Source organism: Tupaia chinensis, unplaced genomic scaffold (assembly GCF_000334495.1).
Source record: "Tupaia chinensis unplaced genomic scaffold, TupChi_1.0 Scaffold141372_1, whole genome shotgun sequence".
NCBI lineage: Eukaryota > Metazoa > Chordata > Mammalia > Scandentia > Tupaiidae > Tupaia > Tupaia belangeri.
In genome coordinates, this window is record NW_006201235.1 from 56,903 (window position 1) to 68,032 (window position 11,130).

Sequence of the window (11,130 nt, forward strand, 5' to 3'; positions counted from 1 at the left end):
TGCAGATTCAACAGAAAGCGATATTAATTACATGAGACTGAACTGGTGAAATCAAATTTTATGATTTTTGACAAAAACATTAATGGTTTTTTCCTATGCTTTCTTTTCATGATTTAAGGATTTTGGCTTTCTCTTGAACCGTAGATATGTTCATCTACCTACAGTTTGAACTGAACCCTAACCTTTTTCCTGGCTTTAAGTCTTAAGCAAATCTCTCTTAACATTTTTTTTATTTTGATCTATCAAAACTAAAACTGCTTTTTTGAAATTAAAAAATGCACTAAAAGTTACCTATTTAATAACTATAGTAAGTTATATGGCCCCAGCCAGGTGCTACTTTATAGTGTATTCATTCTACTCACTGAGATTTATGCCTAAACTCAGACTTGCATTCATGGATATGTATATATCAACTGCACTTGCTATTGCAAATATTTAATTAAGATGTTTTGTGAACCAACAAAATATTTTAAAAGGCATGTAAAGCAACTGTAGATAACATAGACAGTGTGGGAGGAATGTGGGAAACGGCAGAGGGTAAACAAACAATGGAAAATTATTTGTCAATGATAACCTGTATTGTACTATCCTTGATCGAGTCAATATACAGTGTATCCTGAATGGAAAATCTCATTTTACATATTGTAATGATGTCCAGTGAATTAATGTAAATAAATAAATTTAAAATTTTAAAAAGAAAAGCAAAAACTTAAATAAAATATCAAACATATAATTGATGACTAAGAAAAATTATATTATAAAACTTGAAATAGTAAACGTATGAGTGATACTAGAAATTTCCTTAGCAGAAGTATCTGTATGGTGTGTGAGAGTGACATTTTACTTTACAAAAAGGAAAAAAATTAAGAATTAAACCTTACAATCAAGAGTGTCCAAAATGGGAGCCATACCTTTGGAAAAAAAATGTTTGAGGTTGCTAATAAATTATAGGAAGGACTTTTAAAAAAAAGAAAGAAAATGAAAACATGCCAGGTACATGTGCATACCAAATTCTCTTTTTTTTTTTTTTGGAGAGATTTTCACTATAGGGCACGTGCACTCGCCAGACAGACAGAGAGAGACATTAGAGACAGAAAGTGAGAAATTACCCCCGAGGGGGGATGGTCACGCTGCAATCCCTTCTTCTCCATTCTCCTCTCGGGATCTTGGGCACGCATGCACACGCGCCCGGCGTGAGTTTTAAGCCACCAGGTCCAGGATGTGAACCGCAGTCGACTACGTGGGAGTCCAGCGACATAGCCATTATGCTAACTGCTGGTCCCCATGCATACCAAGTTCTGAGAGGAGAATGAAGGAGAAGGGATTGCCTGCATAGCTGTCCCTTGGAGGTAATCTCTCTCTCTCTCTCTCTCTCTCTCTCTCTCTCACACACACACACACACACACACAAACACAGGCCCTATAGCAAACTAAAAAGAAAAAAAGAAATGTATCATAAAAAAGTCAGTAATAGACTTTCAGAAAAACCTATATTTAAGTACTTATGCTTTGTACAAATGAATTTTGGGTGAATAGAAGTCATAAACTGTAGCTTTGTTGAAGAGTTTAAATACACACTTGAACCCAGTGTTAGTAGTACAAGCAGTAACATACCGAGCTACAGTGCTGAAAGCCATGTGGTTGACTGTGGGTTCGATTCTTCAACCAGTTTACTTAAAATATGCTGGGTACATGCACACATTCCGCAGACCATGACAAGCTGGACGGCCCAGGGAAGAGTACCACAGCATGCAAACACCCTGTCAAAGGTGCCTCCCTCTCTCTCTCTTTCTCTATCTCTGTCTCTCTATCTCTCTCTCACATACACACATGAACACATGCTGTCCATCTCTTATAAATAAAATAAATTTTGAAACATAACAAATTTTTAAAAATAAATACATGCTGAGGGGAATTATTTGATAAAGCAAATAAACTTTCTACTCTAAAATGGATTCATTTTTATGGTTATGTTCATACATGTTGACTTTCCTTAAAATTAAGTTAAGGCATTATAGCAAAGTAAATTATTAAAATCTTGGACTTAAAAGCCAGATAACCTGTATGTCACTTTGAAAAGTTATTGAACAAGCGAATGGTCTTACCAGATGCCAGGCTGCCTATGGCTGCAGAGCCTAATGGCCAGGACTCATGTCTCATCCCCTCCCTCACTCACCTTTAGACTTCAGGTTTGTGTATTGGGACATTAAGACAAACTTATGCCCCTCCCCACCCAATCTGGATACTGGTTCAAGCAAATGGCCTTGTGGGATGCCAGGTTACAGGGTCTAACTGCAAGGACCCATGGCTCATCCCCTCCCCCACTCGCCTTTAAACTTTCAGGGCTTTGGTGTTTTGACTAGCACAATTTGCTTGCCTTGCAATATGTTCTTTGCTTCTTTTTTTTTTTTTTTTTTTTTTTTTTTGGAGAGGTTTTTCGCTATAGGGCGTGTGCGCTTGCCAGACAGACAGAGAGAGACATAGAGACAGAAAGTGAGAAATCACCCCCCAGGGGGGATGGTCACGCCACAATCCCTTCTCCTCCATTCTCCTCTCAGGATCTTGGGCACATACGCACACGCGCCCGGCGTGAGTTTTTAAGCCACCGGGTCCAGGACGCGAACCGCGGTCGACTACGTGGGAGTCCAGCGACATAGCCATTACGCTAACTGCTGGTTCCCCTATATTTTCTTTGCTTCTGAGGTGAAGCTCAGCAGCTGAGTTTGAGGCGCACCTGTTCTTTCAAAACTGGGAGGACTTTGGATCACGCAGAACGAATGACAATAGCACAGGGTGCTGGTAAGCTTCAGGAAAGAAGAACGGAAGAGAAAGAGCCAATTTTCTACTCCCGCACACCTTTGAACACTCAGAGATACCTTGAATAATTTAAGAAGGAATGTGTAGATCACCAACTGACTAGAAACAATCACAGAGGCACAAAAAATATGCGCAACCAACAAAATTTCTCTCCCCCAAGGGAAAATATTAATTCTGCATAACCCTCAGACAACACAATGGAAGTGGAGGAAATATTGGATGAGCAATTTAGAATATTTGCAGTGACCAAACTAACTGAGATGCAAGAGAAGAGAAACAGTGAGCTCCGGGATATGACAGAGTCTTTTCACAGTTTAAAAGAAGAAATAGACACCATAAAAAAGAATCAAATGAAATTGTTAGGAATGAAGAATGTGATACAGGATTTTAAAACCTCCCTCAAAATTATTAAAAGTAGATTAGGTCATGCAAATAAAACCTTGAACCTAGAAAAAAGTATCAAAAAGATAGAAAACAACCAAGAAAAATGAGAATGATATGCAAGAAATACTAGATACCATCAAGTGCCCCAACATCTGATAATTGGTATCCCAGAAGAGGAAGAAAATATTAAAGGCATTGAAAATTTATTCCTCCATTTTGTAAGACAAATAATAATGTGATTAAATGTATAAAATAAAATGAAATGAAAAATTAATTAATTAATTAAAAAAAGGAAAATGTATCCCATGAAATACTAAAAGAAAACTTCCAAACCTAGAGAGGCATTCAAATATCCAGACCCAAGAAATACATAGGAGCTAAAATAGAATCAACCCAAGAAGATCCTCTCCAAGGCACATCATAACCATATTGGCCAAACACACAGACAAAGATAAGATACTAAAATTGGCAAGAGGGAAATGTCAAGTTGCTTACAAAGGTTATCCTATCAAGCTAATATCAGACTCTCATCAAAAACAACGAAGGCAAAAAAAGAATGTGGAAATATAGTCAAAGTATTAAATGAAAAACGATTTCAACAAAGAATATTATACCTGGCAAGACTATCCTTCATATGGGAAAAAAAAAAAAAAGCTTAATTTTTGGATTAAAAAAAAGAAAAAAGAATTTACCAACTCCAGACCAGCTCTTGAAGAGGTTCTGAAGGGAGTGCTATACCAGAAAAACTAAAAAGTCAGACAGACAGACATAAGAGAACAAAAAAACAAACAAGAAAATGGCTCACTTAATGATAAGAACAGGTCTGGAAATCTCTACAATAACATTGAATGTTAATGGATTAAATTCTCCAATTAAGAGACACAGACTGGCTGAATGGATTAAAAAATGAAACCCTCTATCTGTTGCCTACAAAAAAATGTTTGGATAAAGACATACATAAACTAAAAGTGAAGGGCTGGAAAAAGATATTCCATGCAAATGAAAATTTTAAAAGGGCTGGAGTTGTGATACTGATTTCAGTCAAAAAAAGGCTTTAAGACAAAGATTGTAAGAAGAGACAAAGAAGAGCATTATATAATAGTAAATGGGCTAATTCATCAAGAAGACATAGCGCTTATAAATATCTATGCACCCAACTCAGGAGCACCTAAGTACGTAAAGGAAAGACTGCTGGAGATAAAAGGAGAGAGAGGATGCAAGACTATAATTGTTGGAGATCTTAACACCCTATTATCCCCTTTAGACAGATTCTCTAGACAAAAAATAAACAGAGATATAGGACTAAATGACACTATAAATTGAGTGGGCTTGACAGACATATATAGAACTTTCCACATTAAGACGACAAAATATGCATTTTTCTCACCCCAGCATAGAACAGTCTCAAAGATTGGCCATATGATAGGATATAAATCAAGTCTTTACTAATTCAAAGTCTTAGAAAACTATATCCAGCATCTTCTCTGACCATGATAGAAGGAACCCCAATTTAATTTCAAGAAACATCATAGAAAATAAACAAACATGGAAACTAAACAATGTACTTCTGAATGACTTAACTATTAAAGAAATTAAGTCCATAATCAAAAAATTTATGGAAACAAATGATAATGAGTACATAAGAGGAAAATTCATAACAATTAGTGCACAAAAGAAAAAGAAGGAAAGGTGGCAAATAGACAACCTAACATCATGCCTCAGGGAAAATGGAAAAACCACAACAAAAATGCCAGGTGAAAAGAAATCACAACAGATTCAATGGAAATACAAAACATCATTAGAGGATACTATGAGTGACTATATGCCAACAAATAAGAGAACATGGAGGAGGTGGACAAATTCCAGGATGCATATAATATACCAAGATTGAATCAGGAAGACATAGAAAATCTGAATATACCACAAGCCATGAAATTGAATCAATAATAAATAACCTCTCAGAAAAGAAAATCTCAGGTCCAGATGACTTCACTTCTGAATTCTACAAAACTTTTAAGGAAGAGTTAGCCCCTATACTATTCAAATTATTTCTAAAAATCCAAAAAAGAAGGAATTCTTCCAAATTCATTTTATGAAGTCTCTGTCATCCTCATCCCCAAAACAGATGAGGACAGGACAAAAAAGGAAAACTACAGCCCAATATCTCCGATGAAAATAGATGCAAAAATTCTCAACAAGATATTTGCAAATCGTATCCAACAATATATAAAAAAAGTTATTCATCACGACCAGGTAGGCTTCATTCCAGGGATGCAAGGGCGGGTCAACATATAAAAGACCATAAATATAATACACCATATTAACAGAAAGAAAGATAAAAATCATCTCATCAATTCAATTGATGCAGAGAAAGCATTTGATAAAATACATCATTTCATAATTAAGATTCTCAGAAAAATGGATATACAAGGATCATTTTGCAACACAATAAGAGCCATAAATGAAAAACCTATAGCTAGCATTAAGATACTAGACAAGGTTGCACACTTTCTCCACTTCTTTTCAATATAGTGCTTGAAGTCTTAGCCAATACAATCAGGAAAGGGAAGAAAATAAAAGGCATTCAAATAGGCAAAGAAGAGTTGAAAATATCTTTATTCACAAGTGACATGATGGTATACCTAGAAGACCCAAAGGTTTCCATAAAAAAAAATTCCCGAAGTAATAAATGAATACAGTAAAGTGGCAAGATACAAAATCAACATCCAAAACTCTATAGCATTTCTATATACAAACAACAAGTTGATCGAGATAGAACTGAAAAAAAAAGAATCCCTTTTACCATAGCCACAAAATGTGTAAGATACCTAGGGATCAACCCAACTAAGGAAGTCAAAGACCTTTACAAAGAAAACTATGAGGATCTTTAAAAAGATATTGAAAAGGACATAAAAAGTGGAAGGACATCCCATGTTCCAGAATTGGAAGAATTAATACAATCAAAATGACAATTCTATACAAATTAATATACATATTTAATGCAATTCTATTCAAAATACCAGAGACATTCTTCATAGATCTAGAAAAGACAATCATAGAATTTGTCTGAAATCATAAAAGACCTTGTATTGCCAAAGCAATCCTTCACAAGAAGAGTGGAGTGGGTGGCATATCACTTCCTGACTCCAAAATATACTATAAAGCTGTAATAATCAAACAGCATGGTATTGTCACAAAAAGAGACAGGTGGACCAATGAAATAGAATAGAGACCCCAGAAATAAACCCCAAAGCTTACAGCCAACTGAATTTTGACAAAGGATATCAGTCAATCCAGTAGGAAAAGGAGAACCTCTTTAATAAATGGTGTTAGAAAAACTCGGTATCCACCTGCAGCAAAATCAAACTGAACCCTTATCTTTCACCATTAACAAAAATCAACTCAAAACGTATCAAAGATCTGAACTTATGACCTCAAACAATAAAACTACAGGTGAAAAATACTGGGGAAACTCTGGGAGACATTAGGGTAAGCAAAGATTTCTTAAATAAGACTCCTGAAGCACAGGTAATAATCCTTAACAAGTGGGACTATGTCAGATTAAGAAATTTCTGCACAGCAAAGAACACAGTGATTAGTTTGGATCAACAACCCTCAGAATGGTAGAATATTTTTGAAAATTATGCACCAGACAAGGGACTGATAGCCAGAATATACAGGGAAATCAAGCAGCTTACCAAAACAAACAAACAAAAAGATTAACTCAATTAAAAGATGGAAAAAGAGCCAGACAAAAATCTCTCTAAAAAATGACATATGAATAGCAAAAAAAGCATATGAAGAAATGCTCAACATCCCTCCTCATAAGGGAGATGTAGATTAAAACCACAATGAGATTCCACTTAACCTCTGTCAGAATGGCGAAGATTAAAAATACAAAGGTGAGTGTTGGCAAGGATGTGGTGAAAGGAGAACTCTCCTACAGTATTGGTGGGAATGTAAACTGGTTCAGCCACCGTGGTAAACAATATGGAGGCTTCTCAAAGATCTACAAGTAGAACTACAATTTGATCCAGCAATCCCACTTCTGGGTATCTATCCAAAGGACAGGAGAATGCTCAGTCAGAAAAGCACTTGCACATCAATGTTTATTACAGCATTATTCATGATCACTAAGACATGGAACCAACCCAAATACCTATGAACTGATGAATAGATTGAAAAAGTGTGACACATATACTCTATGGAATACTATTTATCCATAAAAAACAAGACCCTGGTATTTGATAGAAAGTGATAGAATATGGAAGATCTATTGATGAGTGAAGCAAGGCAGGATATGAAAGAAAGATTTAAAAAGAAAGCTTCTAAATTTCTTGATAAATATGAGTAATCTGACCATTTTTCACATCAAATAGCCCTCCTATAATAGTGAAGTAAGAAACCCAATGTTCTGAAGTAGATTTTTAAGTACCAGATCACTCACTCAGGAACATGTAAAGTGGAAAATATGGAAGATTTGCTGCTAAGCAAAGCAAGCCACCCTATGAAAGAGAAGCATTTTATGTCTACCCTTAAACTTTATGTATGTATCCACTTAATCTATACTGACTATCTGCATTTTATGGTAGAGATCAAAATATTGGAGGACATAAAAGCTGTGAAAATATTTATGGATGTTGAAGGCAGTGTGGAATGTTGGGGAGAAGGGAAGAGTATAGAAAAAGATAGCAAGAGAACAAATAGAGAGGCATGACATTAGTGGGACAGAGAAATGGTTTATTACCTGTTAATAATAACACATATGGTATTCTCAACTGGACTGGTCTGAGAAGTATTTCATGTTGGGTAAATTCTCTTTACAAGCCAAATGTTAAATAGTGATTGAATTTTTTAAAAAATAATGAGATTAAATAATAATAATAAAATTTTTAAAATTATAAAAAGCTATTTGATGATGATGATGTGGATAGTAATGTCTTTGTCTTGACTGATATGCATAGTAATCAAGCTGTAAAAATAAATGTAATACACTGTAAAGATATATGGGATTCAATGTAATTGAATCTGTCCAGAGTTGAGAACTTCCAGGAATTACAGAAGTCATTAATTTCCCAAAACTTTTGCCTGAGAAGAACAAGAAAAAATCAGGCAAAGCAATTTCCAGTCAAAAGAAGCCTTAGGGAAATAAATGCAGGCACTGGAAATTGCAATGAAGTTGACAGAAGGAATTGGGAAGGGGCTGTGACAGGGAACCAACACATGATCTCTGCTACACTGTACTTATATAACCTTCAAAACGTCTGTGAAAAAATACTTTGAAGCCGGCCAATTTAGACAGTTAGCATGACTGAAGCCATTTTGAAATTAAGAAAAGCCTCAAATGAGAACAATCTGACCAAGGGCTGGGTCATAGGGAGATCTGTTTGAGGAATGGTGTGATGCAACCAAGAATGGGTATCTGAAGGAGTCAGGATAATTATTCAGGGGAAAACTTAATATTGAGGGAAGTGAGCCAAAAATTTAAAGATACACAGTGTGTTAATATATCCCCACTCAATTTGTACTGTGTCTGCCTCTACAGAAGAGGTTGAAAGATCTGAATATATGATAGTGGAGAAGGTGGGTGTGAATGCTAAAGACTGTAGGGAGGGAGAGTGGATGATGGAGAATGGGTAATAGAGGGTGGGTGTGTGTGAGTTACAAGGGAAGAAACATTTGACAGACAGAAAAATATAAAGTTCCCTGTTTAAAAATATTTGTACATAGTATACATAATGATGGGGACTTTATGTAAAATGTGAAATTAATAAAAATAAATTAAAAAAAGAAAAATTACTCAGGGGCAATTGCCTCTGATTGATTGTTATAGTGAATGACTGGCATGTATCTTGTACCTATAAATACAAGACAGCTTGATGGTGTTTTCTGACTGTATCCCTGTAACTGGATACAGAAATAATCTCCCTTCTTCTCCAGCCTTCACCTCCCATTTCACTGACCGCAAGAAGCAGCAACAGTTGGTTGGCCAGGAATACCTGGATTGAATAGACCAATGCAAGGATGAGGAGAGACACTAAAGAAAAAAGAAGGCAAAGAGGAGAAGATTCCTCATGGCTCCTGAGAACTATTGATTTCAGGGGGAAAACGAGAAATGAAGATTTCCTGATAATTCAGCCTCAAGCCCACAAACCTGAGTGGAAGGGAGTTCCTTTAGCATTCTATCTCTGTCTCTGGGTCTCTGTCTCTGTATCTCTCTGCTTCTGTCTTCTCATTTTTTTGTAATTTTTCCTTTTTAAAATTTTTTAAGGTAAAGTATTCTCTTGCTTTCAGCCCCACCTTTATCTTGTTAATAATGCCCTTTCCCCCTCCCATCCAGGCAGGAAAGGCAAGAGACAGGCCTTCAGAAGAAGATTCCTGATGGCTCCTGAGAACTAGTGATTTCGTGTGGCACGCTCATGCAGTGGGGTTTTCTATTTTGTGCTTTTTAAAAATAATAATAATTTTTTTAGGTTTATTTCCCTCTTTTAATTTCTCACTTCGTTGTTGTTTTCTCTCTCTCTCTGTTTCTTTTTGTTTTTCTTTTATCTCATTTCTCCGCTACTCATCTCCTTTTACTGTGTTTCTAGACAAGCCTGAGGGAACTATAGCCAAACATACAAATACTATTAGGGTTAACATATTACTCAATATCTACTGAATCTACTGCACAAAGGGATCACAACAGAATGGCAAAGAGATTCCAGATCACCTCCTTCTGCATGCTCCTGAACGTTCAGACTGAACTTAAAGAATTAGGAAGAGACGGGCAGTACCAGCACCGCAAGGATGGCGGAATCTGAGCAAAGGAAAAAGATCCCTTTGGTTCCAGAAAATCTTCTGAAAAAGAGAAAAGCTTATCAAGCCCTCAAGGCCACCCAAGCAAAGCAAGCACTTTTGGCAAGAAGAGAGCAAAGGAAAGAGAAGGACCCAGATTTAAGCAACTGAAATCGTTCTTAAATGATTCCTGGCGGCAGAAGCGTGACATGGTACATCTCAGACGACTTGAAGTGAAACCTCAGGCCTTGGAAATGCCTGATAAACATTCATTGTCCTTTGTTGGGCGCATCAAAAGGACTGATGGAGTGAGTTCAGTGGTGCAGAAGACCATCGCGAGACTGCGTCTGAAGAACATTTTCAGTGGCGTTTTTGTCAAAGTCACTCCTCAGAGCCTAAAAACACTGCGAATAGTGGAACCTTATGTGACCTGGGGATTTTCAAATCTGAAATCTGTCCGGAAATTCATCTTGAAACGTGGGTAAGCACAGGTCAAGAATAAGACCATTCCTCTAACCGACAACACAGTGATTGAGGAGCATCTAGGGAGGTTTGGCATCATCTGTTTAGAAGACCTCATTCATGAAATTGCCTTCCCGGGAAGTATTTCCAAGATATCTCATGTTTCTTGTGCCCTTTTCACCTTTCGGTGGCCCATCATGTCACCAAGAACCAAGTGGACTTCCTCAAGGAGATGGCTCACCTGGCTATCACGGTGAACGCATCAGTCAGCTCATCCGCCAGCTCAACTAGGTCCAGAATACCTGAAAGCACAGGGTGTTAGAAGGTGTGCTTTTGGCTTTTTGAATTGTATCTTCAAAGAAGATTGTCCTCTGGTCCAATTTCAGAAACTGGAAAGGAAGAGTCTTGAAACACAGTAGTTTATGTTCATAACAGGAACCCCTCATCACAGCCCAGTTGCAAAGAAAAATTCCAGCATTTTCCACATCAGCTGCTGCCTTCTCTGACATTCAGCATATGGCACGGAGGAGGGAGCCCTGCTTCGTCACATCTATCCTGGGCTTTAATGCTGGTGAACGGATAACCCAAACTTGTACAAGGTTCCCCAAGATTCCCGTAGGAGTGGACCAAGCCTGGGACAGACTTGAAACTGGATGTTTCTAGGACCTTGTTTTGAAAAAAACTTAGAAT

The 11,130-nt window shown here is 36.9% G+C and overlaps 1 pseudogene; it reads left to right on the top strand.

Annotated features, from left to right (window-relative positions):
- Nucleotides 1-9,984: 9,984 nt before the first annotated feature.
- Nucleotides 9,985-10,731, top strand: LOC102468692 (60S ribosomal protein L7-like 1 pseudogene; annotated as a pseudogene).
- The last annotated feature ends 399 nt before the right edge of the window (nt 10,732-11,130 follow it).